The 27,361-nt window shown below is 44.4% G+C and overlaps 1 protein-coding gene across 5 annotated transcripts in view; it reads right to left on the minus strand.

Annotated features, from left to right (window-relative positions):
* FLRT2 (fibronectin leucine rich transmembrane protein 2) overlaps positions 1-27,361 on the minus strand; it is a 95,732-nt gene that overhangs the window by 43,432 nt on the left and 24,939 nt on the right. The window contains exon 1 of one of the 5 annotated variants that reach the window (XM_081911581.1): positions 23,050-23,071. The exons of the other annotated variants lie outside the window; for them this stretch is intronic. The gene's annotated coding sequence lies outside the window, so the exon portion shown is untranslated. Of the gene's footprint in view, positions 1-23,049; positions 23,072-27,361 lie in introns of those variants that run through there. 5 annotated transcript variants of the gene reach the window in all.

Raw genomic sequence — 27,361 nt, forward strand, 5'->3', positions numbered from 1 at the left:
CAGAGGAAGAAAAGACCAGATATGGAAGCCCTTCAGCAGGGCTTGTGTTGACGTGGTTAATCAGAAAGGGGGTTTTTTTCCATCTGTACCTGGAGATGCCTGGGATTGGACCTGAGACCTTCTGCATGCAAAGCAATGCTTTGCCACTAAGCCATGTCCCTTTCCCATCACAACTACTCATCACTGATAGGCTTATCCTGCATGAAATTGTTTCACCCCCCCCCCCTTTTTAAAGTTCTCCAGGTTGGTGACCATCACTAGCCTCATGGGAGCAAATTCTGTAGCTTAACTCTGTGCTGTGTGAAATACTTCCTTTTGTGTGTGTTTGTGTGTGTGCCCTGAGTCTCCCAACATGTGTGAAAAAGCCCTCAGATGAAAAATCCACTTTCAAGTGATGAATGAACTAATGCAATTGCCTAGATTTGATTGTAAAGTTTGCATTTGTTCAAAACCTGTTGACCTTTGTATTCATTGGGGATTTTTAATGCAACCTTTTAAAAAAGCAGCTGCCAGTTAGGAGTCTGTTCTTGGGTTCATTTTAATACACTGGGAATAATAATAATAATAATGAACTTTAATTTGTATCCCGCCCTCCCCGGCTGAAACTAGGCTCAGGGTGGCTAACATGAAATATATAACATTGGTATAAAATCAAGCAATAATTAAATTACCTCCTAAAAAACAAGTCAGGGTCAAATTAAAATCTAATTAGATGGCTTTCCGCAGGATTAGGGTTGGGAACAGTCAATGCTCATCAGGCCCAACTGTTTACGTTGTTCTTATATGGGCCTGTGAGAATGCTGGGAGGCCTCTTTCATACTAGTTCTTATACAAAAATAAAACAGCTTCTTTCTGATCAGCTATTGCGTTGGGGAGCGGGTGCTGTTCTTTGATACATTTTATAGCCGCTGGAGCCCCCTTTTTCCTTCCATTTCTGCTGTCCTCCGTGTAGTTTATAAGCCTCAGATGTGCTGAATAAGCATACCTGCCACAGAAAAAAATTCTACCACATGGACATGAACAGCATTTTACTCTTTTGCATTTCTTGGGCCTGAAACAAACATTCTGCAGCCAGCCAGCCAACATCTCATAAGATATGGTGGCTCTTGCTTCTCCACTGCTTCTACTCTCACTTGGGCATGTCCTTTAACTTCTGAAAACTTCAAATATGAACTGGCTTCAGTGCTGCGGGAGTGACCTTATCTGCATCCACCATTTCCAGTTGTTATCATACTGAGTGAAAAGTGAGGGACAATGAATGAAAAGCATTCAACTTCTCAACTGATTATACATCAAGATAATCTAATACCAGCATCTTCTACCAAGCCTCACACTGGCTTCCACATCACTGTCTAAAACAGAATTTCTGACCCGCGAACAATGGGTGGAATTCAACACTGAGTTCATCCAATCATTCTGTCTATGCAAGAATTTTAGCTTTCCAGCAATTATTGGGGTCACATGGGCACATAGAGGGGAGGGGAAAGCCTCATTGCAGAAGTGGAAGTTCTTGCACAGGACTTCAACTGATGGGGCTTGTTAGGTAGATCCCACCCATTTTTATTTTTAATTTTTACAATTAATTTCTATCCCACCCTTCCTCCCAAAGAAGTCCAGGGCAGCAATATCATGTATACTACCAGGATGTTAGAATAAGCAAACATTAAGTGATTGGTAAAAAGGCTTAAGGAACCTTCATATTCAGAGTACTGCCTGTAATCTAGTTTAGGTTTATAATCACCATCTAGACATTGTGATGTTTTGACAACAACTCAGTGCCTTCTGCGAGATGAGTAGGTGTGAAATCTCATTGCAATTCTTACACCATTGGTTGAGTAACAGAAGAAGACAATCACCTATTGTAAATGAAAGATGTAATCAAAGATGTTAGCAAAGTGGGGATAATTCTAAGGTGATGATAAAGTTTGTGAACACTAACAACTGCCGCTGAAACTACATCCCTCTTCCATTCCTCTTCCCACAATACCTGAGTTTTGTTAAACAATGACTACAATATTGCAACATGAGAAGAAAATCCTGGGTGATTAGCTTCAATGAAACACTCTCCCAAAGTACAAAGAGACGGAGGAAAGTTGGATGTCCCCCCTAAGGACTGCAGCCATCAACACAGAAAGAATGCTGGCTCCAGGTTTTGGACAAGATGCCCTTGGATGAGTTCACCTTTGCTAGAGCATCCTTCCCTCTTTGCAGCTGCTGTAGTTGTTCCTCTGTGCCACCATTGCCTAATCACTTGCCAAGAAGAGATTTTGGCTGAGCGGGTGAGCAGGTGATGGCACATCCGTCTGTCTGTCTGTCTCTCCCCCCCCCCAAAAAAAGTAAAGCATGTGTTGTGTGAGCAGATGTCAAGGGTGAGGGAGAAGGGCAGGAATTCTTTGTCTTTCCAGAGGGCTCTGCTTTAGCAGTTGCCTACTTATGCCAACCCATGACATCAGCTCTGTTGAATGGTTTCTTTAAATGTAAAGGTTCATCATTGTTCCACTCGATGTGTATGTCTTTAAGGGGCCAGAGCAAGATAACGAGACCCAGCTTTACAGCTGTGAAACATAGCAGGTGCTGCTGAGTTGTATTGATTAAGGTGTGTCAGCGACTGGGTGTAGTATATAAGGAGCAGCACCTAGCTCTCCCATTACCCTGGGGGATGGGTTGGTGGTTGGGTCTGGCTTGTTGTTGATGTATTTAGTGTATAAGGAGTTTTTGCTTTTGTTATTAAAACCTTGTTTAAGTTATATTTGAGTCCCTTTTTAATGCATGGTCTCCCCAGCAAGCTCTCTGCAGCGCTACCATACTGCAAATAGCCAACAAGCTCTGGCCACAAGCCTCATCTCTGCTTCTGTTCCCTCCCTCGTAACAACAGTGGGATGGTATCAGCCAGTGCAGTGTACAGTGGTACCTCGGGTTAAGTACTTAATTCGTTCCGGAGGTCTGTACTCAACCTGAAACTGTTCTTAACCTGAAGCACCACTTTAGCTAATGGGGCCTCCTCCTCCTGCTGCGCCGCAGGAGCACAATTTCTGTTCTCATCCTGAAGCAAAGTTCTTAACCTGAGGTACTATTTCTGGGTTAGCGGAGTCTGTAACCTGAAGCGTATGTAACCCGAGGTACCACTATAGAGGCTAAAGTGTTGCACTAGGACCTGGGAGAAGACTAGGGTTCGGATCTCTACTGACATAAAGCCCTCTATGTGACCTGGGTCCAGCTGCAGTCTCTCAGGCTAACCTGCACCACATGGTTATGGCCAGGATTAAAAAGGGGGAGCATGAGAAGTGTATACAATATAAGTAGATAAGAAGAGTCTTCTGGATCATCAAGTGCAGCAACCTGTTTTCAGAAAATCAGTTGCCTGTGGGAAACCCGCAGGCAGGATCTGAGCGCATAAGCACTCTCCCCTCCTGTCGCTTCTAGCAACTGTCATTCAAAACCATTACTATGGAGACAGAGCACAGTCATCAGGGCTAGTAGCCACTGATAACCTTATCCATGAACTTGTCTAATCCTCTTTCAAAGCCATCTACATTGGTAGCCATCACAATCCCCTGAAGAAGTGAGTTCCATAGTTTATGCACTGCATGAAGAAGTACTTTTATCTTTATTCTGTCCTGAATCTTCTAGCATTCAGCTTCACTTGATGTCCCTGACTTCTTGTGTTCTGCGAGAGGGAGAAAAGCTTTTCTCTATTCCCTTTCTTCATGTCAATCCTAATTTCATACATTTCTAACTAAAAAGTCCCCAAATGCTGCAAGCTTTCCACACTGAGGAGTTGCTCCATTCTCTTGATCATTTCCTGAACCTTTTCCAACCTCTACAATATCCTTTTTGGTACCAAATTTCTTTGAGGAAAGGTGGAATATAAATGTAGAAATAAATGAATGAACACATAAAATCAAGGGATAGTCAGTGTATGATGTCACATCATCAGGCTTGGAGCTTCCTCATTTCTGACTGCAGTGATGTCACTTCATCTGCTTGACTATACATTGATACAGCAGAGGGGGAGATAATTGCCATTTCTGATGCAGATCAGTGCTGGCCCACCAATATGTGACTCTATAGGCATCTGTGCTAAGGTGGAACTTAATACAGAGCAGCGCATTTGGCTGCCAGAATGAGTTAAAAGGGGATAGCATCAATGAAATAAAGCAAAACTCCATTTGCACAGCGAAATCCTTGATGCTGATTTGTAGAATAGGTTCAGATCGAGCACCGTGTAAATATCACCCTGAAACGAAGATGGTGTGATAGCATAGTCCGGTGACAAAGCATTGCTACACCACGTCCCCGCATGACTGAATAACAAAAGGCTTCGTGAATCGCAGCACTGACTTTATCCTTAACTGCCTCTTTCCAAGCAAAAGAAAAAGGACGCATTAACTATATAAATGTATGCATTTTTATGACTATCTTGAATATCAGGGGAGGGAGAACCTTGTACACCTGTTTTCATTTCTGACAAACAAGATAAGAAGCAGCACAACCGGTATGGAAAAGACAAGGCTGGATTGCAGCTTGCTGTACATTAAGTGGGATTTGACTGAGCCATCATGGCTCAGGGGTTTTTTTGGGTTTTTTTAACATCTCCTTTATTTTACCTGCTGAATTCCTTTCCCTTCGGTAAATAGGCTGTTAAAAAGAAAATGGAACCAATTCAGCAGCAAAGCAGCTCTTTGGCAGGCTGAGCCATTTAAGATTTCCTTCTGAACCCTGCCACCTTAATTCAACAGCTTCATGTTCTCCGTGTCAAAACGGCCTGACTGGCTGTAGCCAGACAAGTTTGACAAGGCAGCAGGAGATTATTTTCAAGGAGCGATACAGCAAACTGCTGGGATTTGCCCGGCAGCTTCAAGAGTGGAGATCTTTGCCAGCTACAATATGGGTTTTGGTGCTGTAAGTTTGGTGGGATAGACAGTTTGACATCCTTTTCAGCCGTGAAAGTCACTTGAACATGTGCATGGAAAGATCATGGGCCTCCATTCTCCAAACATTTATTATGAGATTTGAAAGAGCCCCCAGATGCACAATTGCAGACATGGAGGACACTCTACACACCATCTGGAAGGCCGCTTTTTCAGAACCCCAGTTAGGGATGCTTAAGGAGAGCAATCTTTGCAAATTCATATGCAATGTGACCTGATCTGAACCTCTCACTCTAATGTGTGGATCAGAACTCAGCTATCCATTGGGAGTTTACACTGCTCTCAATGTTGTAGCACATTTCTCAGCATGTATCAAAATATGTATTTAAATATGTATCCTGAGAGAAAGTCCATGTTAAAATATGTATGTGAGAATATATTTTTTCTTTAAAAAAATCACAGATTGAGGTAAACATGGAATTTATGGGGCAGATTCACACCATACAATTCCAGCACATTCACTGCACATTTCTTGGCTCAAATAAACCTGAGAAGAGCTACCCTTCTCAGAGCTACAATTTCCAGCACCCTTAGCAAACTAGAGTTCCCGGGATTGTTTGGGAGCGATAATGTGGTTTAAATGTGTCTTAAAGATATGGTGTGGGTCTGTCCTTTGAGTGCCCAGCTTTGACACAGAAATCCTGGCTTGTTAAACAAAAAGCACTGCTTTGATCTGATGCCCAGTTCAGCAAGACTTATTCAGCAAGCATACCTATTTTCCCTGGGGTCGTTTCTATAGCCTGGTTGCACACACGGAAAGAAGGAAGGAAGGATTGAAACAAATAAAAGAATAGCAATTGACTGGAGGATGTATAGCACAGCAAGGCTGCATCGAAAACCCTCTTCCGGCATTCAAGAACTAGGAAAAGCAATACATTAGGGTAGAACTGTGTGGATAAGCTTGTTCCACCCTGTATTCCCAGTCTCATTTCCATGGCTCTCCATAAGTTGGACAGTGACTGTTTGAAGGGGGGGGGGGCTGGTCTTCTTCCACTTCCATAGGCTCCCCATTTGATCTAGAACTCTGGTTTTCCAGGCATCTATACCATGTGAAATCCTCCATGGATATAGGCAGCTTCCTTACTTGGGACAGCACCTTCCAACGCACAGGCATTGAGTGTGTCCCTGCCCTTCCCCATGGGTCATTTCCCCCAGTTCCTGAACCTCATAGTATAGCATGAAACCAGATATTTGCCAACTTGGCTAGGTAGAATGAATAGTACTGTAGCTTTTATTTTTGCATAATTGTATTTTTTATCTCTCTCCTAACCCATCCCTTTAACTGCAGCTCCCCCCATCTTACCTATTACGATGTACATTTTAATTTCTTAATGAGCTAAAACACAATCTAAAGTTATCTAAACTGTTGACGTCCCTAATTACTACATAAAGAAAGGTAAAGGTAAACCCTAGGCTCTGTGGTTTAGACCCCTAATTACTACATAGTTTCCATTTATTTCAGGGATGGGATTCTAATTTCATAGCACTAAAATGTTTAATGCTAAATCCTACCTCCTCTTTCTCAGAGCTGAAGTATTCAAAAATGTAGTGCAATTGTCAACACTTCAGCATGAATATTAAAGGCACCATCACAAAGGAATTTTCCCCACCCTTTAGTATGTATTAATGTTTTTTCCCCCATCTCAAAACTATCTTACGTCCTGTCTAGAAGTCTGTTACTAAGGATTGAAGTCTCCCGATCCTTTAATAGTTGCTGTAAGGATTAGTGATCACATGCTGTCAGTATTTATTTATGGTCATTACAAGTCTCCCAATCCAGTAACTAAGCATTGGAGCTTATTGAAGACAGGTGGACCTTTCTAGTTTATGAATGAAGTTGCAGCAACTTTGTGAATGGAGATCCAGGAGAGCTGTCTGGCGAAGAGGGCAATGAGGTCAAGCTGCTTAGTGACCCTCTAAGAGCATTATGGCAGCAAAGGCAGTTGCAGTAGTCAGGGTTAGAGGGATTTTCTATGGGGGAAAGGAGAGCTAACACTACATTGGCCTGTATAGGTTGTTAGGCGTTGCTCAGCTCAGATTGCTGAGAGAAGAAATTTATCAATTGGAGCATCTGCCTGGTGGGGATCTACGTTTTAAAGCAGGTTCACATGTGACAACAGAAGTAACTTTTGCAGTTCCTGTGCCTTTATTTTGGATTCAAAACCAGCATTGTATTTTTGTATATGTCACCTTGAAGGCATCTGCCAAAACCTATTTTACTTTTTTTTTAGACTATTTTTTAATTCTTGCTCTTCAACCAAAAGAAAAGCTCCCTCCTTGCTTACGCTCTAAAAAGATACAGCAGAAAAGGAACATAAACTGAGAGGGAGGAGGAAATAAGCAAACTCAGGTTCTTGTAATTAGTTAAACAATATAAAAACAAATTATTAGAATATGGCACAGCACTATTAAATTTAATAAATAATAATATTGTGTGTTTTTTTGTTATGGAATGCATTTTTGTATTTTAATAATGTAAACTGCCCTGTGACCTTCAGATGAAGGGTGGTATAGAAAATTTAAATAATAATAACGTCCTTTTCTGAAAAAACAAAAACAGCCATTCCTAAAAGCATGTCAGAATTAAACAGTCTTCATCTGCTGGTGGAAGGACAACAAGGAGGGGGCCAGTCTAGCTTCCTTGGGGAGAGACGTCCAAAAATTAAGAACACTTTAGGAATACAGTGCTAAGCTGTGGTTGCTCTAAAATGAAAGTGGAAGTTTCCAGTGTTATCCATGTAGCCATTCTGAGAGGAGGGTTGGAAAGACAAGAATGTTTGTTCATCCTCTATGACACGGGTAGGCAAACTAAGGCCTGGGGGCTGGATCTGGCCCAACTGCCCTCTAAATCTGGCCTGTGGACAGTCTGGGAATCAGTGTGTTCTTACATGAGTAGAATGTGTGCTTTTATTTAAAATGCATCTCTGGGTTATTTGTGGGGCATAGGAATTTGTTCATTCCCCCCCCCCAAAAAAAAATATAGGCTGGCCCACCACAAGGTCTGAGGGACAGTGGACTGGCCCCCTGCTAAAAAAGTTTGCTGATACCTGCTCTATGAACAAACACACAGACACAACACACAAGAACAGTCACCTCAGGCTTTTGAGTGCTGTGCAGCATCCCCCATGGAGGTGTGGAAAGCTTTTTAGAGGCTGTGGTGATTGACTCAGAAATGTACCAATTTTTCTTTGGAAGCCAAATTGCATTCATAACTGTTTGGCTTCCACAGGAGGGAGCTTATGTCCCTGGGATGCAAGGGGGGACCCCTTCTGAGTATAACATTCAGCCGTGGCTTCTGTGGTAAAACACCCCCCCCCCATTGCTTTACACCACCATTATATCCAAGGCCTGTCCACAAATTCCTGAAAAGAAAGTGGGGGGGGAACATTACACCCCATCTTTGCCTGAGAATTTGACACATAGGCAACGTTTCAGAGGGGTTAAGGAAATAATATTAACATCACAGCCTGTTTATGACAGCAATTTTCAAAACCACGGCAGCTTCCAATGCCAGAAGCGATGGCACAGGGGAGAGTGTTATTATAACAGCGTGATTCTCTGTGAAAGCCTGTCACCTTCTGTTCTTGAGCCTTGCTAATGTACAAAGGCGAGATGCCCAGTTTAGGAAAGGGATGTTTTTCCCACTGTTACATGGTGGCTGCTAATGCAACTGCTAATGGACCATAATTCCCCTGCCCACCTTCACTGCAACAGATACAGGAAGTGCTGGAACTCAGAGGCCATGAAGCACAAGTCCTAAGGCAGGTCCCACTCCAAAGGAACTGCAATGCACTTTATGTGGGAGTTCAGTTCCAAGGGTTCTGCATATACACAGAAATATGTATATTCAAATCCTGGGAACCACCGATGTATGTATCCTGGGAACCCTAGCCTTCCAGAAGTGGAGTGCTGACTGGACCTTGCCTGGTAAGGTTAGCCTCTCTGCCTTGTTTTTGGAGAAAGGCCTGCTCAACACACCAGCTCTGGGATCCACTCGCAAGATCTCACAGAGCCATCCAAGTTCCCACAAGATCTCAAGCAATCCTCCCCAGTCTTCTGGAACCAGCATACCAAGAGGGCTTTGCCCAGGAAGCAAGGCAAGAAGCTTAAAAACTCTCTTCACACCAGGGAAAACTTGCCATGCATTTAATTTAACTGGCCAGACTTCAAGGTTGAAATTGCACAAGTAAGAAATGATTGTACTGTAACTGCAGCAGCTTTGACTTTCCACTGACAAACAGGGAGTCAAAGCAAGATCTGGTTTTGCTGTCCGGCTTTCATGACTGACAGTGGCAGCAGGAGGAAATGTGTACGCTAGGAAATTATGGCCTAGGTGCAGTCCAGCGTGGAACAGAAGAAGCCTAATTTGCATCGCATTCCACAAACATATTTGCCCGAGGCAACTGTGCGTAATACAAAGAAGCAGCTCAAATAAAGGAGCTTTAATCAGCACTAAACCTGGTTAAGTAGATGCTGGGGGGGGGGTGAGCTCCATGATACTAGACCAAAAGGAGAGGATTAGCGCTAAAAATAACAGAGGAAGTTAATATAAAAAGTTTAAAAGCCTGCAGCTGCACCCTACAAGTTTCAACTGTGCAATGTTTACCAAGATTCCAATGTTGTTATAAGTGCAGAGGAACAATTCTGTCCCAGGCGTGCCGATGTTCTGAGAGTAGTGGAGGCTCACGAGAGATGCTTTTATGAATTTGGCCACCAAGCTGCAACTGAGCTGGTATTATATAAGAAATGCTCACTGGGGAAATCTCTTCTTAAGTGTATGCCCTGGGCAACCATCTAAAAACTTGAGAAAGGGACATGGCACACGCATTGCATGCCAAAGGTCCCAAATTCAATCATTTGAGTTTCTAGGTAAGTCTGGAAAATCCCTCTGTATGAAAAGCTTGGAAAGATTCATTCCACCTAAAAATGGAATGAATATGTTCATTTCAGTTTCTCTCATTTTTTCAGATCTTAAATTTACTTCCAAACCTTTCCATAGCAGCTTGCGGTTTTCTGACAATGTCTTAAAAATTCGCCAGCATTCTAGTGCCAATTTTACCTAATATTTACATTTTTGTGTGCAATGTTGCCCAATTAGAAGTGATTTTGCATGTGATTTTCAATGATAGATGCATTTACATGTCCACTTAGCTGGGTATAAGCACTGTTGTACACATCCCTTGGTGGGAAAACTGCATTGCAAAATTCGTAAACATGCGAATTTCAAAGGGGTGTTGTGCTTTGGTTGGTGTATTATTTCAGGAACTGTGAAGTAGGTAAGATTGCATTAAAATGTGAACTGAAACAAATTTCTCCCCCCATCCCAGCTACTGCCAATCAAAGTAGACGGAACTGGGTTAAATGGGCCAATGGTATGACACAGTATAAGTCAGTTTCCTACATTTCTTATGACTTTGTGTTTATTCATTTGTTAAATTTCTATCCCACTCTTACACCCAAGAAGCCCAGGGTGGCATAGCACAATAAGACAATTAAAACATCTAAAAACAGCTTCAGTGCAAATATAGTCTGGCAGCTGTATTTTCTTAGGGTCAAACTACATTTTTCATTAGTTGCACAGCCGTGCTGTTTTTATTGTAATTATTTGTATGTTTTAAGCAGATTTTATATGTGTTTATAGCTTTAATTCTATTAATGTTTCATTGTTTTTTAATGATTGGGGTTCCCCCCCCCCCTATGTTTTTAGTGATTCTTGTTTTTATCTGTAATCCGCCTTGAGTCCAATCAGGCAAAATGGTGCTACAGTGGAACCTCGGTTTTCGAACGTAATCCGTTTGAAATGTTTGAAAACTGAAAAACGAAAGCAGAAGCCTCAATACAATAGGGAAACGCAAAATGGAAGCTGCGTAGCACATTAGGCTTCTGAAAAATATTCGGAATATTCGGAAACTGGAGCAGTTACTTCCAGGTTTTCGACATTCAAAAGCCGAAACGTTCGACTACAGAGGCATTTGAAAACCGAGGTTCCACTCTATGTGTGTGTGTGTGTGTGTGTGTGTGTGTGTGTGTGTGTTATTAGCTAGCAAGCAACAATGATTGCATTTAAAACAACAACAACCTTAATATGAGGGGTGGAGAGTCCTAATTTTCATCATGATCACAGAACTTCCAGAAAGGAGGTTTAACCTTATTTCCCCCAGATGCAATCCTGATGCAGATCACCTTCTTGAACTCAATTCTATTAATCTGAGGGGCAGAGGAGGAATTGGGGAACCTCTTGTGTTTGCCCTCATATTAAATTTCCATGGGCTGGTATTTGCCCACTTAAAACTATGTTCTATGTTGGTAATTTTGAAGGCATTGCTTGCTTCTGGATTATGGAAAGAACTTAAATGGAACGTACTATTTACATACGATCTGGTGGGTGGCTTTTTTCTCTGGGAGCTTGGGAGGTTTGAATTACACCCTGGATGCCCTGTGACAGCTCAGTTCCTAAAACAGAAATCATAATGATCCATGTGCACATCTACCCCCACTCCAAATAGTCTGAAGGCCCTTGATGCAGTTCTACTGCTGAAACTAAACAGATCTGATCCCATAAACTGCCAGGAAGGGAAACCAACTAGAAACCCTTTTGCAAATTGAAGGTTTGAGCTCCCTTGAAGAAGAATAGGCTATATGTGTAATAATTAAAAATACTAAAAAAGATAAGTCGAACCAAAGTCCATTCTGCTTACTGGTGTGGTTGGGCTGAACCTCTAGCACACAAGGGTGTGAACTGTTAACATCACACTTGACTATTATAAGGCTTCCATAACCAATGGATAAGATACCCAAGTGCTGCTTGATAAATGTAAGATGGCTGCCAACACAGACTTTGGTGACGTTATTTGCTCAGTGACTCAAATATTATGTATTTTCTACAGGTTTGAGTGGCACCCAACAGGCTTCCTTGCACGGTTTCATTGGTACAACGATGTCAAGAATGTTGGATCAGCCTCAAACAGCTGAAGTGAATTTCACACAAGTGGGACTGGCCAAGTGCTATTTGAGCAAACATCTCAAAAAACAAATAAGTAGATCATTGTCCACAGTTCAGGTAACATTGATTGCCCTGGGGCCTTAGGGTCAAGGACAGGTCATAAATAGATGATAATGATAATAGTAAATAATTTAGCCCAAGTAAATTCATTGTGGGAAATCGGACTGAAGAGCTCAGTGCAAAGCGTGTTCTCCTTCATGGAGAGCACGTGTTGCGGTGGGGGCCACCAGGACACTCCAAAGTTGGGGGCGGGCTAACTGATCGTTGGCCACTGATGCGATTGGGGCTTCCCTTGTTGTTGGGAAGAAATTTATGTTGCCATTTATTGATTGACAGCCAGAAATGCTAAAACTCCTTGCACGAGGCTAGGGCTTCCTATTTTCGCCCGTGCAGCGGATTGCCCGTCCCTCCCTCCCTAGAATAGGGTTGTTCGCTTTGACCTTGCTATGCCTGTCATGGGGTCGTCTGCTTTGGAGCGGGGGCCTGGTAGGAATTTTGTCCATCTGGCTGATTGGCTGGGGCCATTTGGTTTTTGCCTACTGCGTAGCAAATCGTCACAACTTGTAAGGTTGCGGTTAGGCATTGGTTTATGGTTTGGTTGGTTGAGGGGCATGGATTGGCTGTGCCTGCCCCTCTAATGCTGCTGCTGCAAGGGATTCCGTTAAAGGAATTGGGGGCTAACTATTGCTTGTCCACTCTGTCAAGGGGGCTCGGGCCATAGCAATGAGCTCCTGGTTGCATTTGGGGTGAGGGCAGGTTCCCTGCTCCGCGTAACCCCCAAGTGTATTCCCCCATTCTGACTTTCGCATCGTGCGGAATGTCAGTCTGTCCCCCATGGTGGGGGCAGATAGTCGCAACCAATGCCTAAGCAACCACTCACAAATTTGTATTTTAATAAAGTTGTGGCCAAAATTATGCCAAAAACCTTAAACAAAAATTCTGTGTGATGTGTGAGTTATTGGGGTGGACCTGGGGACCTCGACACGCAACTCAGATTAATCTTAAAATGCACAGGCCTATTTGGTAGGAAGTGTGTTTGTGTCACCACTTTTGTTGTCATCTAGATTCAAGCTACTCAGAAATAACTGCAAATGTCTACTTTGAAGCACGAAACTCCATCTCTGAAAATGCAAAACAAAAACTTTGAATCTCACCAGTGAAATGCACTCTTTCTTATATCCATAAACCAATTCTTTTTAATTCTGTGAAAAGGTGCATTTTTATTTTGGACATTCACTTCATTTCTAACTTGAATGTGCATGAACAAATGTCATGCTTATTAAGCTTAGGATTAGTTCTCACAATTAAAAGGCGATGTGGCAAACCTGTGTCTCCACTGAACCAACAAGGGCTCTCACCTGCAGTGTGAAATGGTATAGTCAAGAGACCAGTTTATCACTCATCTATTATTTGGGGGCTTAAGTAGCAGGGAAAGGTCCAATTTGGAAAGGGCTTCAGTTTAGGAGTGGGCATGGTCTACAGAAACCCTGTGGTTCACTTAAAAGTTTCAAATTTATAAAGCAAGATTGCATGTATAGTGGTACCTCTAGTTGTGGACTTAATCCGTTTCAGGGTGCAGTTTGCACCCCAAAAAGTCTGCAACTAGAGCGCCTCTCCTGCACATGTGTGAAGTGCGCAGATCGCTTTTGCGCATGCCCGTGTTTGCCGCGTTTGTAAGCTGAAAGTCCATAACAAGAGCGGAACGCAACTAGAGGTACCACAGTTAAGGCCTGAATCAATTTCCTTTAAGTGAATCTGCTTTCTTGTTTAAGAACAGACTATGTGCTTTGCTTAATCCAAAGATGACCACTTCCCAACACCACTGAAAAAGGAAAGGAGGTACAGTGGCCTAAACTTGCCGTGGCTTGACCTCCTGATGCTAAACTTCAGTTTAGCATTTCATGCTAACCCTCTGTTTTCCTCCTCCTCCTCCTCCTCTGCCTGTGGGAGCACAATCCCTTTAATTAGAGCCTTTGGAATCTGGCACTTAAAAATTCTTCATGATACCGCTGTAGATTTTTATGTATTCTGTTGCGATTTCTCAGAGACGCTCATCCCCCATTACTGCAACATTAACTTAGGTCAGCAGCACAATTTAACATTTTGCCAGAGGATCATAATCCTTCGGATGGTTTTCAGCTTCATTTTAGCTTAATGAAGGGAATGCAACACATAACAGCCAAAAAACAAAAGAGGATCAAAGACAGCTATAAATAAAAAAATGTGCATGCCAAGCCAAAACACTTTCCTCTTTTTTTGCACCAAATAGCACAGAGATAATGTACCGCATTGGCATACGTGACCCAGAAGCAGCTTCGACAACTTTTTGTTTGCTTTGTAAGGGATTCACACTAATATACGATGCTAACATATTCTGCCCTACATTCCAGCAAATTGTAAAACAAACAAGAGACACTATGAAGTCGGCAGAGTTCTGTTCAATCCCCATAAACTGAGATCATCAGGAAATATAAATCTTCTTTGAGGAAAGGTTCTTTAAACTCTTTTTTTAAACAGCATGTTTACTCAGAAGTCCCAATGAGTTCAATGGGACCCAATCCCTAGTAAGTTTGCTCCTGCAATTTCCAGCAACTGGCATTCAGAAGCATACCATCTCTGATCATGGAGGCAGAACACAGCGATCAGGGTTAGTAACTATTGATAGTCTTATCCTCCATGAATCTATCTAATCCCAGTTTTAAAGTCATCCAAGTCACTGGCTGTCATGGCCTCTTGTGGAAGCTAATTACATAATTTAACTATGTGCTGCGTGAAGAAGTACTTAAGTCGTATGGGGTGATGGAGTCAGTAGAGCATGAGACTTAATCACAGGGTTCTGGGTTCAGCCCCACCTTGGACAAAAGATTTCTGCATTGCAAGGGGCTGGACTAAATAAACCTTATGGTCCCTTCCAACTCTACAATTCTATTAATCTCTTATTCTTTTTGTCTGTCCTGAATAAAAAGCTAGTGTTATGAACCATGGCAAAATGCATACATATTATGGGTTGAAGGATCTCCCTTCTTTTTTTAAAAAAGCAGCATATTCTATAGTTGATGGGTGTGGGTTTTTTTACTATGGATAGTGTCAGGGAACTGCCATCTAAAGCGCCGGGGGCGCAAAGGCTCACTGAGGTTGAGAAAGGAGTAGCAGCGGAAGAGGGAACCAGTAGAGGGCGAGCAAGAACTCCAAGGGAAAGTGAGTCGGAGGGATGGCTCAGAGACGCTTCCAGCGAAAACAGTGGGGAGGTCTCAGGACCTCCTATAGGGACACCCACACCTCGCCGGAAACTGTCACGCCGAGAGGCCAGACGACGTGTTTCCGTTAAAGAGCTTTTATGTTGGAAACGATTCCGAAGGCAGCCACTTTCGGATTCTACTAGTGATTGACGCAGCCATGCTGGAGGGGCTCCGTCACAGGCAGAGGTTTGAAAACCTGATCAAACTCTGAGGGACTTGCATTTTACGCACAAGCAGCTCATCGTCCCATCACAGCAATCCGAAAGTCACCGAAAGCCAGCTTGTGCAGGGAGAAGCATCATGAGCAACCCAGCCGGAACCGGAGGAGCAGGAGCAGCTGGAGGGGGTCCAAGCCTGGAAGAAAGGTACAGGGCGTTGGAGATCCAGTTGGCGCTGCAAACGGCGAGGCTTGAGGAGAGGAGGGCTCAGGATGCAGAAAAGGGAAAGGAGAAAACCACCCCGCTCGCCAGAAAGGTGCCAGGATTGGTGCAGAAATTCGGGGGGGATCCCAGGAACTATCATGCCTTTAGAACAGAGATGCAATACGCTCTAAACTTGCAGTTTGATGACTTCCCCGACGAGGAATCGCGAGTGGCTTTTGTGATTGGCCATCTCGAATCCGGGGCGAAGGATTGGGTTAGACCCCTGATGGCAGCGAATAATGAGATCCTAAAGGACACGAGGAAGTTTTTTCGTGCCATGGACCTGATGTTTTCCAGCGATATTGAGCAGGGGGTGGTGCGAAGGCAGTTAATGGCTTGCCAGCAAGGAAGCAGATCTGTCCGTGAGTACTGGACTGAGTTTACTATGCTGATTCATAAATTGGGGTGGGACCTATCGGCGGAGCCCATCCAAATGCTTTTCGAAGAGGGGCTTTCTTCAACCGTCAAAGATGAGCTTTCCCGGGGGCCCAGGGCGGAGTCTATGGATCAGTTAACCAAATCTGCGCTGTGCCAGGAGGCGAGGGCTTTGGAAAAGCGGGAAGGGAAAGGAGACCGTTGGAGGGAGTTCCGCATTCCAGACATTCCAGAGCCACCTTTCCCGCCGGCAGAGCCGATGGAAGTTGGAACAGCGCGGGCGCGCGCAGTTTCAAATCCCAGTGAAGGGCGGAAGAAGGAGGGAAAGAGCGCCAAGAGATGTTATCTCTGCCAACAGCCAGGGCACTTTGCCAGAGTCTGCCCACAAAGAAAGGAATGGCAAGGGATGGCAGGAGCTGTTGGGGGAAAGGAAGAGGAAGGCAAGGAGCAAGTAAAAGCCAACGCCTGGCTGCCACCGTCGGGGCACAGCAGCCAGGCCAAAGAGCAGTGAAAGTGCCCATGCCGGAACCTCCCAGACCCGCTTTAGTGATAGAGGTGTTACTAGAACTGCCAAACGGACACCCACTAAAGATCAAGGCGCTTTTGGATTCAGGCAGCTCCTGTAATTTCATGAGTAAGGAGTTTGCAGCTGAGCACCAGATACAGACCATCCCTTTAAGTAACCCCTTGCAGGTGACTACGATTGACGGCAGAGAGCTGTTGGGGGGAGAAGTTAGCCAACAGACTGTCCCGATGATAATGAGGGTGGCAAGGCACACCGAACAGATAGCGTTTAATGTGGCCATCCTGGGAGGAGCGCCCATCATTTTGGGGATGAGCTGGCTGGCGCTACACGATCCGCTAGTGGGCTGGCATCAGAGGGTGGTCTCCTTTGGGTCAGCGCATTGCCTAGAACACTGCAAGGAGGGGAAGGTTTCGGGAGGAGACAGAGTCACCCTAGCCGGGATGGAAGTAATGGACAAAGGGAAGGTGCCCCCGCAATACGCAGATCTGAGCAACGTATTCAGCGAAAGGGAAGCAGACAAACTGCCACCGCATAGACCCTTTGACTGTCAAATCAACCTACTCCCTGGGGCCCAACTCCCAGTAGGCAAGCTGTACGCCATGTCAGACAGGGAGATGCAGGAGCTGAGGGAGTTCATTGACAAAAACCTGAAGCGAGGTTTCATCAGAGAGTCCCGAGCGGTGGGGGGCAGCCCAGTGTTTTTTGTGGAACAAAAAGAACACAGACAAACCGAGACTGGTGTGTGACTTTAGGGCCCTCAATGCAGTGTCGGAGCCCCTGGCTTTCCCTATGCCCCGAATTGATGACATTTTGACCAGAGTAAGGAAGGGAAAGATTTTTACAAAGCTGGACCTGCGGGGGGCGTACAATCTGATACGCATAAGGAAGGGAGATGAATGGAAGACCACCATGTTTACCCCTTTGGGAGCCTTTGAATACCTCGTTATGCCCTTCGGTCTACAAGGGGGCTCCGCGTGTTTTCAAGCTTTTATAAACCACGTTCTGGGACCTTTGCTCTACAAGAATTGTGTGGCCTTTTTAGACGACGTGTTGGTGTATTCGGAAGATGAGGAACAGCATGTGAGGGACGTTCGAGAAGTGTTGGGCAGGCTGCAAGCCAACCAGCTGTGGGTGAAACTGGAGAAGTGCCAGTTTCATACCAAGGAGGTGGAATTCCTGGGGTACCGCTTGTCAGACAAGGGATTGGCCATGGATCCAGGCAAGGTCCAAGCGGTACTGGAATGGAAGACACCGAAGACCAAGAAGGACGTGCAAAGATTCTTGGGGTTTGGGAACTTTTATCGGAAGTTCATCAAGAACTTTGCCCACTTGACGGCGCCCATCACCGACTGCCTCAGCAGCAAGAAGAAATTTGTTTGGACGGTAGAGGCGGATCGAGCCTTTGAAGAACTGAAAAGGGCTTTCGCCTCGGAAGAACAACTTCTGCATGTGGATTTACGAAAACCCATGAGAGTGGAAACCGATGCATCCGACCGGGCGGTAGGGGCGGTCCTTCTTCAACCGGGGAGGAGTGCGTCGGAGTGGAGACCGTGTGCCTTCTTCTCGCGGAAGCTGAATAAATCCGAGAGGAATTACACGGTGTATGACAGGGAACTACTTGCCATTCACGAAGCATTCCGGAGGTGGAGACATTTATTAATTGGGGCACAACACAAGGTGCAAGTGTGCACCGACCACAAGAATTTAGAGTATTGGAGAACAGCTCGAGTGCTCAACCAACGACAAGTGAGATGGGCACAGGAATTCTCCAAATTCAACTTTGAAATTTGTTATGTGCCAGGCCCAGAAAACGTCAGGGCGGACGCGCTCTCACGCAAACCAGAGTATTGGGAAGGGGAGGGGGTGATCGAAGAGAGACATGTCATCCCTGAGGACCGCTGGGTGTGTGGGGCGGCGCTGGTGGGGCAACGAGAACTGGTAGAGGAAACGGAAAATGATGAATATGCCCAGGATAAGCTCAGAGGTCTCAGGGGGGAGGGCGAGAGCCCCGGAGGTTTTGAGGAAAGAAATGGGGCATTGTATTACAAAGGGGCACTGTATATACCCGAAGGTGAATTGAGGGGGAGAGTACTCAAGCAGTTGCATGATAGCCCCACGGCGGGACATTTTGGACAACACAAGACCATGTGGTTGGTTACCAGGGAATTTTGGTGGCCTAAGGTGAGGGAAGATGTAAGGGAGTATGTAAGAGGGTGTGACCAATGTCAGCGAGCCAAAGGGGAAAGAAGGGCGCCGGCAGGGTTATTAGAACCATTACCCACACCAGAACGGCCTTGGGAAGCGATATCAATAGATTTTATGACGGATCTGCCAAAGTCCAAGGGGAAAACAGCCATCATGGTAGTAGTAGACCTGTTAACTAAGATGTGCCACTTTGTAGCATGCTCACATGCAGTCACAGCGGAAGAAACAGCGAAGTTGTTTGTAGAACACATCTTTAGGTTGCACGGGGCTCCCTTGAGGGTGATCTCAGATCGCGGCAAACAATTTACTTCCAGGTTCTGGAGGAAGCTCATGAGCTTGCTGCACGTGGAAGTCAATTTTTCAACTGCCCGGCACCCTGAAACCAACGGGCAGGCGGAAAGAGCAAATGGCATTCTTCAACAATATCTGAGGTGTTATGTCAATGACAGAGAGAACGATTGGGTCGAAAAGTTGGCGTTGGCAGAATTTGCCTACAATAATGCGGAGAATGTGTCCACAGGGATGAGTCCCTTTTTGGCTAATTACGGGTGTCACCCCAGGGCATTTCCAGGGGAAGGAGGGGAGAGATGGAGCGTCCCAGCGGCTGAACATTTTGTAGAAGAGATGGAAGCGATCCATCATCAGCTCCAGCTCAACTTAGAAAGGGCTAAGGCACAATATAAGAAGCAGGCAGACAAGAACAGAAGGGAAGGTGAAACCATAAGGGTGGGGGATCAAGTGTGGTTGTCAACCCAAGGGTTGCCGTTCAAAGGGGGTTGTAAGAAATTGAGGCCCAGAAGATTGGGACCCTTTGAGGTCATTCAGCAGGTCAACCCGGTAGCTTTCAAACTCCGATTACCCAACCACATGAAATTGCACCCAGTGTTCCACAGGTCGTTACTGTCACCATACAGGGGGGGACGTGAAGGGGAGTACGTCAGGGGACCAGCCTTGGAAGAGAGGGAACGCCGCAACCATGTAGCGGAAATCCTCGATTCCAGGTGGAAGGGAAATCAGGTGGAGTATTTGGTGGCGTGGGAAGGGGAACCGGAGTCAGAAAACACCTGGGTAAGTGCAGAGGAAGTCAATGACGAGGTTTTAACAGAAACGTTCCACCAAAGGTTCCCGAGGAAACCTCAGCCGATAGCAAGGTTTAGGAGGGAGTATTTCGGCACCACCGATGAGGAAGAGGAAATGGAAGGGTTCGCGGAGTCGGAGTTGGAAGAGGGAGTGGACTCCGATGACGAAGATTACCGAGAGAGTAGGAACAGCAACAAGTGGAGGGAAGTGTTCGCGACGTCGGAAGACGAAGGAGGTTCTTTCAGGGGTTTTACCTCCTCACCGCCAGTAGGGGAGGAGACGGGAGGGGGTGAAGGGGGCCCTGGAGGGGAGGTGGATGTCAGGGAACTGCCATCTAAAGCGCCGGGGGCGCAAAGGCTCACTGAGGTTGAGAGAGGAGTAGCAGCGGAAGAGGGAACCAGTAGAGGGCGAGCAAGAACTCCAAGGGAAAGTGAGTCGGAGGGATGGCTCAGAGACGCTTCCAGCGAAAACAGTGGGGAGGTCTCAGGACCTCCTATAGGGACACCCACACCTCGCCGGAAACTGTCACGCCGAGAGGCCAGACGACGTGTTTCCGTTAAAGAGCTTTTATGTTGGAAACGATTCCGAAGGCAGCCACTTTCGGATTCTACTAGTGATTGACGCAGCCATGCTGGAGGGGCTCCGTCACAGGCAGAGGTTTGAAAACCTGATCAAACTCTGAGGGACTTGCATTTTACGCACAAGCAGCTCATCGTCCCATCACAGATAGGTAGGTACTATTTGTCTTTTCCATCTCAGGACTCAGAATGTCTCGGTCCATCTCTATGTTCCTCACAAGACACCCTCCATGGTAGCAATTTTACATAATCAAAGGTGCATGAAGTTTGAATGCTACCTTTTCCCCAGGGACCAGATCCATTAAGACCTGCACTCAAACTCTCTGTGATCCCTACGGTTTATATTTCTGTAAGAGGAGCAATGTTTGGCAGACAGCGATAAACCTAAAAGATACATTAATAAGTGGCTTCACCTTGATAATGGATTGCCAATATTATTAAATGTTGCTATCTTTGGATAGTTGGCTTTTTAGTGCATTACTTGAGTTATGCAAAGAGTGACAAGATTATGGTTAAAATCGGATGAATAATTAAAGTAATAGAGTAATTGGAGTTGTACAATATTCACAGCTGAGAGGAGTTGGAGGGGGGGGATATGCTTCTCAGTTTATAGTTCTCCATAGAAGCCATTGCCAAGCATACCATTCCCAGGAGATCAGAATAAAAGATAATCAGTATTTTAAACACACACACACAAGAATAACAGGTTATGTTGTTTTCTCTAGCTTAGCAGAAACTGCAGAGTAGGAATGCATTAGGCATCTGCATGGATGAACATTTCACCTCTTCAAAGTGACCAGACCTATAACCATATCCTACCAAAAGCCCACACAAAACAAAACTCAGAGCTGCAGACCACATACCTAACTGGGAGCTATTATCCCTGCCTTAGAAACTCTGTTCCTAAGGAGACATGCGCAGGGCTGGCAGCAATGACACAGCAGAGAGAAAAGATGTCCTTACTATCACTCTGCTCTGTAGCTAAACTGCCTGGGATGAGAAAATATAACCTCAAGTGATGTTCAGTGTGAGATTCTTACTTCATTGAAGGTTACATACAGGCCCTCAGAAGGCAGGGTGGATGTTTACGGACATGTCTATCTCCTTCAGACTTATGTACTTATTATTGCAAATACCAGTATATGCACAAGATCATGTAAAGTGATGTTAAAACAGTAAGATGCTACCACCTCAGCTAGACCAAATACTGTATAGACCTTCAGAGTTTCCCATTTAGCTGCTGTCTATTCCACAATTATTCATTTATTTGTTTATTTTAAAGGTATTTATGCACTGCTTTTCAAGTGAGCCTCACGGAGCAGGTTACATAATACTGTTGAAAACAATAAGCATAAATTAAAACTGTGTAATGAACCAGCAAAGGCTGTTTATGGAGAGGGAAGACATTTATGGAGAGGGAAGACATTTTGAAAACCAGGTCTCTGCTCCTCCGCAGGGCACAGGCTTCTTGAGCAGCCCTGTGGTGGCATTTGAGGAACGAGAGGCCACCTGAGCCAGAACACTAGGAATGAGATAGTGAGTGATACTCTAAGCTGTTCTGTTCTCTTTCTGTTTTAAAGAAAGGACAAGAACAGAGATCACTTGGGCACTGCAAGATAAGATGCATTAAGGCCCCGGGATCGGGCAGGGAATGATGGCTTCCCAGATGTTGTTTGACTCCCATCTGCCCCAGCAAACCTCAACAGAAGGTGGAGAGTCTTCTCATTATCTGCCACACAACTCTGATGTCTTGTAAACATGACTACCCTCAGGCCTGAGGGCTCAGCCATACTGTCGTTTCACTGCCCATAGGATGTTCTCCTCCATATCACTGCATTCCATACTCACCCCTCCCTCAATCCAGATTTTCTCACACCAGGGATTCTCCAAAAGAAAGGGGAAATGTAGTAAGGTGGTGATTTGGAGAAGAATATCATGTGGATAATGGATAATTAATAGAAGTGCAGGAAACTTACTGTCCACATTAAACAGCACTATAGATGACCCCGAAGTTTATTTCAAAACCAAAAAATGACTTTCCTAGCTTTCTGTGTTATCTTGATTTAATCTCTCTTTCTCTTACACACACACACACACACACACACCACTTATAGTGCCAGTTTAGATACATATTACATCAGTCTTCCCCAACCTGATGCCCTCCAGATGTTCCAAAGTGCACCTCTCATAGTCTCAGACCACTGCCCATGCGAGCAGTACACCAAACTATGGTTATGCATACCTCAATCCTCCTCCAAACCCCAGCAATTTCTTAACTTACTTCGGAGTTCATAGCAAACCATGGTTTGCAATTTTGTTAGAACCAGGAAAACTGTGATTTGTTCAATCAATCCTTCTCATACAAACCAAGATTAAACTCAATGCAGAAGGGGAGGAGATATATATGAGCCTAAGGACTGGATCTGTACGTGTACCGAATTTCAAACCAGGGGATAGCATTAGCTATGAAGCAGTTCACGCCACTATGCATTTGTTTGAAATTACATTTCAGAATAAGCTGACCTGCAACTTAGACTGTTTTTCATTCTCATGTCCACATTCCACCTCTCTTTTCAAAAGGAATGATAGGTACATCCACAACAGAAATAACAGGGATCCCCTGTTGTGAGTCCATGAAGGTCTCAAAAGATTTTAATATTTCCATGCCAGAGGGGGGAAAAAATACTGACTTTGAAGGTGACTACTGATCTTGCAATCCCATCTCCTTTGAAAGTATTTCTTAAGGCGACCCAGCACGTCAGATGCTGCAAGGATCACTAAAGAAGATGAAACATATCCCTGATTTAAAAGGATATCAGGTGGCCCAAAACCTTCCGATGAACACTTCAGGAAATTGTCTTAAGTCCTCCTCTAATCCTGTGATCTGCCTCCACTCTGCTGGTTGTGGCAGAGGGTGGGGGGGAGAGAGCAGTGTTGTAATTAATGCTTCAAACTAGATATCTACAACTATATGCACACACAATGAAGAATTGATCGAAAAAAGCAAAGACATCGACATCTGCTTTGAAAAGGCATTTCAATTCCTTCCATGTCCTCAGAAGGAAAACGCATCTAGCAGTCCATATTTTAACCACTGTTTCATTTAATAATGCATATTGACATTTATCCAGAGAGATCAGCCTGTTCCTGGCTTCTTATTGTACACCTGCAAGCCTCTTGTCCATTCCTGTGACTTTTTTATTATAAGGCACTGTGAATCTGTGGGCGGTGACAGCAACGCTACTCCAAATAAAAGGCGTGGTTGACCATTCTCATGACAAATATTTTGCTTGTCTCTCGAGGCCACATTCCTGTGGGAAGAGGTGGTGGGAGATGAGTGTTTTGCCTTTAAAATTTCATACAGTGACTTTCACCCATTCCATTCTTTGTCAAAAGGCCCCCAAAGGATCCTGGGAACTGTAGTTTGTGAAGCGTGCTGAGAATCGTAGCTCTGTGAGAGCTTAACCACACACCTCAGGATTCATGTGCTTTAAATGCTTGGTGTGGGTGTGGCTAATGAACCAAGGCCTGATTCAGTCTATTAAGGAAGATTTATGTGAGAATGCTAGCTTTTCACCCCTTGGCAACCACAGATTGCCACTTCCCCTTTTGCATCTAAGCAGATTTTATAACATGAAGCTTTAAAGTTCTAGTGCTCCATTTATATGCTCCAAGATACTCCCAGCAGTTTGAAAAGCTGATGCTGAGTGAAGGTTGTTCTGGGTGTTAGTCCCAAGGGAGCCACACGAATCTATTTTCATTCCTACACCTTAGCAGCTGTCCTCGGTGACCCCTCTGCCTGCACTGGGACCTGAAGTCTCTCTGGATTTCAATTATACCGCAAGAATGATTCCCATCTGTGTCAGGCAGGCATTATTAGATAATGAGCAAGGTGCTTAATCCACATCACTGCGTAGAGTGTATTTCAAGTGCATAGACAAAAAGAACAGCACTTTACTGTGGCAGCAAACCACTGTGTGACGCATAATCATTCACATATACGCATGCAAAAACCCACATGCATGCACAGTGAAATGCACTCCTGGTCTCTGAAAGTACAAAGAATTTAGCTGTAAAGGAAAGTACACATATAAAAGCAATTTGCATTCTGTGCAATTCTCTGTGTTGGCCAAATCCTGGGACAGAGAGAGACACAGAAATCAACAGGTTGGGTAATTTCTTTGTAAAGGTAAAGGGACCCCTGACAGTTAAGCCCAGTCGCGAATGACTCTGGGGTTGTGGCACTCATCTCGCTTTTCAGGCCGAGGGAGTTGGCGTTTGTCTACTCCGCAGACAGTTTTTCCGGGTCATGTGACCAGCATGACTAAGCTGCTTCTGGCGCAATGGAACACTGACACCAGAGCAGTGCACGGAAACGCAATTTACCTTCCAGCCAGTGCAGTACCTATTAATCTACTTGCACTTTTTGGTATGCTTTCGAATTGCTAGGTTGGCAGGAGCTGGGACCAAGCAACGGGAACTCACCCCGTCAGAGGTATTCAAACCTCCGACCTTTCAATCGGCAAGCCCAAGGCTCAGTGGTTTAGACTACAGCACCACCCACGTCCCATATTTGTTTGTAGCATTCAGCAAAAGAAATAAGGGTTGCCCAGTTCTGTGGACTTACTATGAGGAGAGCAAACTATGATCACTCTATAGAATTATGATACCTGCTAATACAGATCAGCAAAATGCATCCCAAAGACTACATTGGCACTGAGCAGCCACTTGTCTCAATGATTGTTCTATAATGCTTTTAAATGTTATTTTTTATAAGTTGCTGTAAACCTCCCTGGTGTTTTGTGAGAGGGAGGTATATAAATACTTTATCACCTAAACATCTGATAGGAGGGAATTCCACAGGGCGGGTGCCACTACTGAGAAGGCCTTCTGCCTAGTTACTATCAACATAGAGAGTAAAAAGCTTATTGGATCAGGTTAAGACTTAGTATAAGATGACTCCTTAGATAACTTTACTAGAGGGAGTTCGCAACAATCCATCTTGAGTTCTTAGATGTGAGATTTTGAGTCCCACTACACTATGGCCACATTCGCACCAAACATTTAAAGCTCTGTGATATCACTTTTAAGAATTATGGCTTCCCCCAAAGAATTCTGGGAGCTCCAGTTTGATAAAGTTGCTGTGAGTTGCTGGTAGACTCCTGTTTCTCTCACAGAGCTACAATTCCCAGAGCTCCTTGAGAAGAGGAATTGATTGTTAAACCATCCTGGGAATTACAGCTTCTGATATGATAGCTCCATAAAGACTTTGTTTGTGTGTGAAGGTTTAATATACTCTGATAATAGAACTACTACAGCATACCTGCTCTGCATTACTGGATTCTCTCTACCGCAACAAAAGCAAATTGCTTAGCCCTACTGCTGCATTAGACAAAAACGTCCAAGCGACTGCAATGGAATCGCAGAGAAGATCCAGCTACCGTTTCACCTTCTGAGCACTGTGGCATGTGCCTCTTGCAGGAGAAAGCATTTAAATCGGTAAAACCCATCACTAGAAATTTAATGCAGAGTGCCAAATGTCTACAGCAGCATCCATAAAAGCCATTACACCTGCAATCTTCTGACACACGCAGATGAAGGTTAGCCTGGTAATTTTTTCAGAGCCTTATTACATGTCCATGATGATCAAATGCATTTGAGGAGCAGCTGGAAAAGGTCACAGAATGTACCTTGGTTGCCAAGTTTCTTGAGGTTGATTAGGAAGGGGAGGATCACAAGAGAAACTTGAGTTAAATAGACACCCCTCTTTGTTGAATAATTCAGCTACTGATAGCACATTTATTTATTTCGCTTATATCTATGGAATTCAAGGGAGCATATGCAGGAACTCTACAATCCACGCCCTGGCAACGCTCAGGTTTTACTTAGCTCCAGCAAACCAGCTGCATCATGTGCCTTCGGATAGTGAACACACAACACAAAAGAATGCTATGAAAAGCACATAGCAAGTGACATTGCCGTGCCATGTGTATCTGTGCTCTGGCAAAATGCTGGTTGGACTACTGCAATGTGTTGGATATGAGGCTGCCCTGGAAGACTGTCTGGAAACTTTGATGAATTCAGTATATTGTATCCAGGCTGTTAACTGGGACTTACCCATCATCAAAGTTCTTCACAGGCATAATTTGTTCCAGGCACAGTTCAAATTTCTGGTTTTGACCCATAAAGCCTGAATGACTTGAGACCAATATAACTGAAGAATCCATTTGAGCCTGGTTGCTAAGCTCATCTTCAAATGCCCTGCTCTAGCAGACCCTCCAAGTGTCCCTATTTTCCAGTGATGTCCCTGATTTAGAGAAGCCGTCCCAGTTTCTGATTTAATCCCAGAATGTCCCACCTTTCCTTAGGATGTCCCTATTTTCATTGGAGAAATGTTGGAGGGTATAGAGTTATCTGATCCATCTGAAGGCATATCCTGTATAGGGAAGTTTTTTTAATGTTTAATGTTTTATTATGTTTTTATATATGTTGGAAGCTGCCCAGAGTGGATGGGGCAACCCAGTAAGATGTGTGGGGTATAAATAGTAAAATTATCATTATGGAATGGGACATCCCTATTTACACTGGAGAAATGTTGGAGAGTATGCTCCAGGTGACCAAATATTTGGAAGTTAGGCAGGTGTTGACTAGGGCCAGGCTAAAACTCTCTCTGCAATAGTCCTCAGGTATTGGATTTCCTGCCCAGACATTCCACTGGAACTTGGTTTATTACCTTTTAGGCTTCAAAAGACCATTTTCTTCCCCTAGGCATTGGGTGATTGATTTATTTATACCTCTGCCTGCAGCATATGGTTGCTTGAGCTGTATTGCCATTTTACAGGGTTTTTTAACACATAGTTTAAAATATGTTGTAAACCGCCTCAAAGCCATTTTAGGTACAAATGCAGAAGAGTAAAAATGATTTCAACAGCAAATGAACAAAACTGAATAAAATAAAGTTAAAAAGGACAACTAAGTAAAGAACAATGCAACTACAGAGCC

This window comes from Podarcis melisellensis, assembly GCF_964234715.1.
Source record: "Podarcis melisellensis genome assembly, chromosome: 1".
Lineage (NCBI taxonomy): Eukaryota > Metazoa > Chordata > Lepidosauria > Squamata > Lacertidae > Podarcis > Podarcis melisellensis.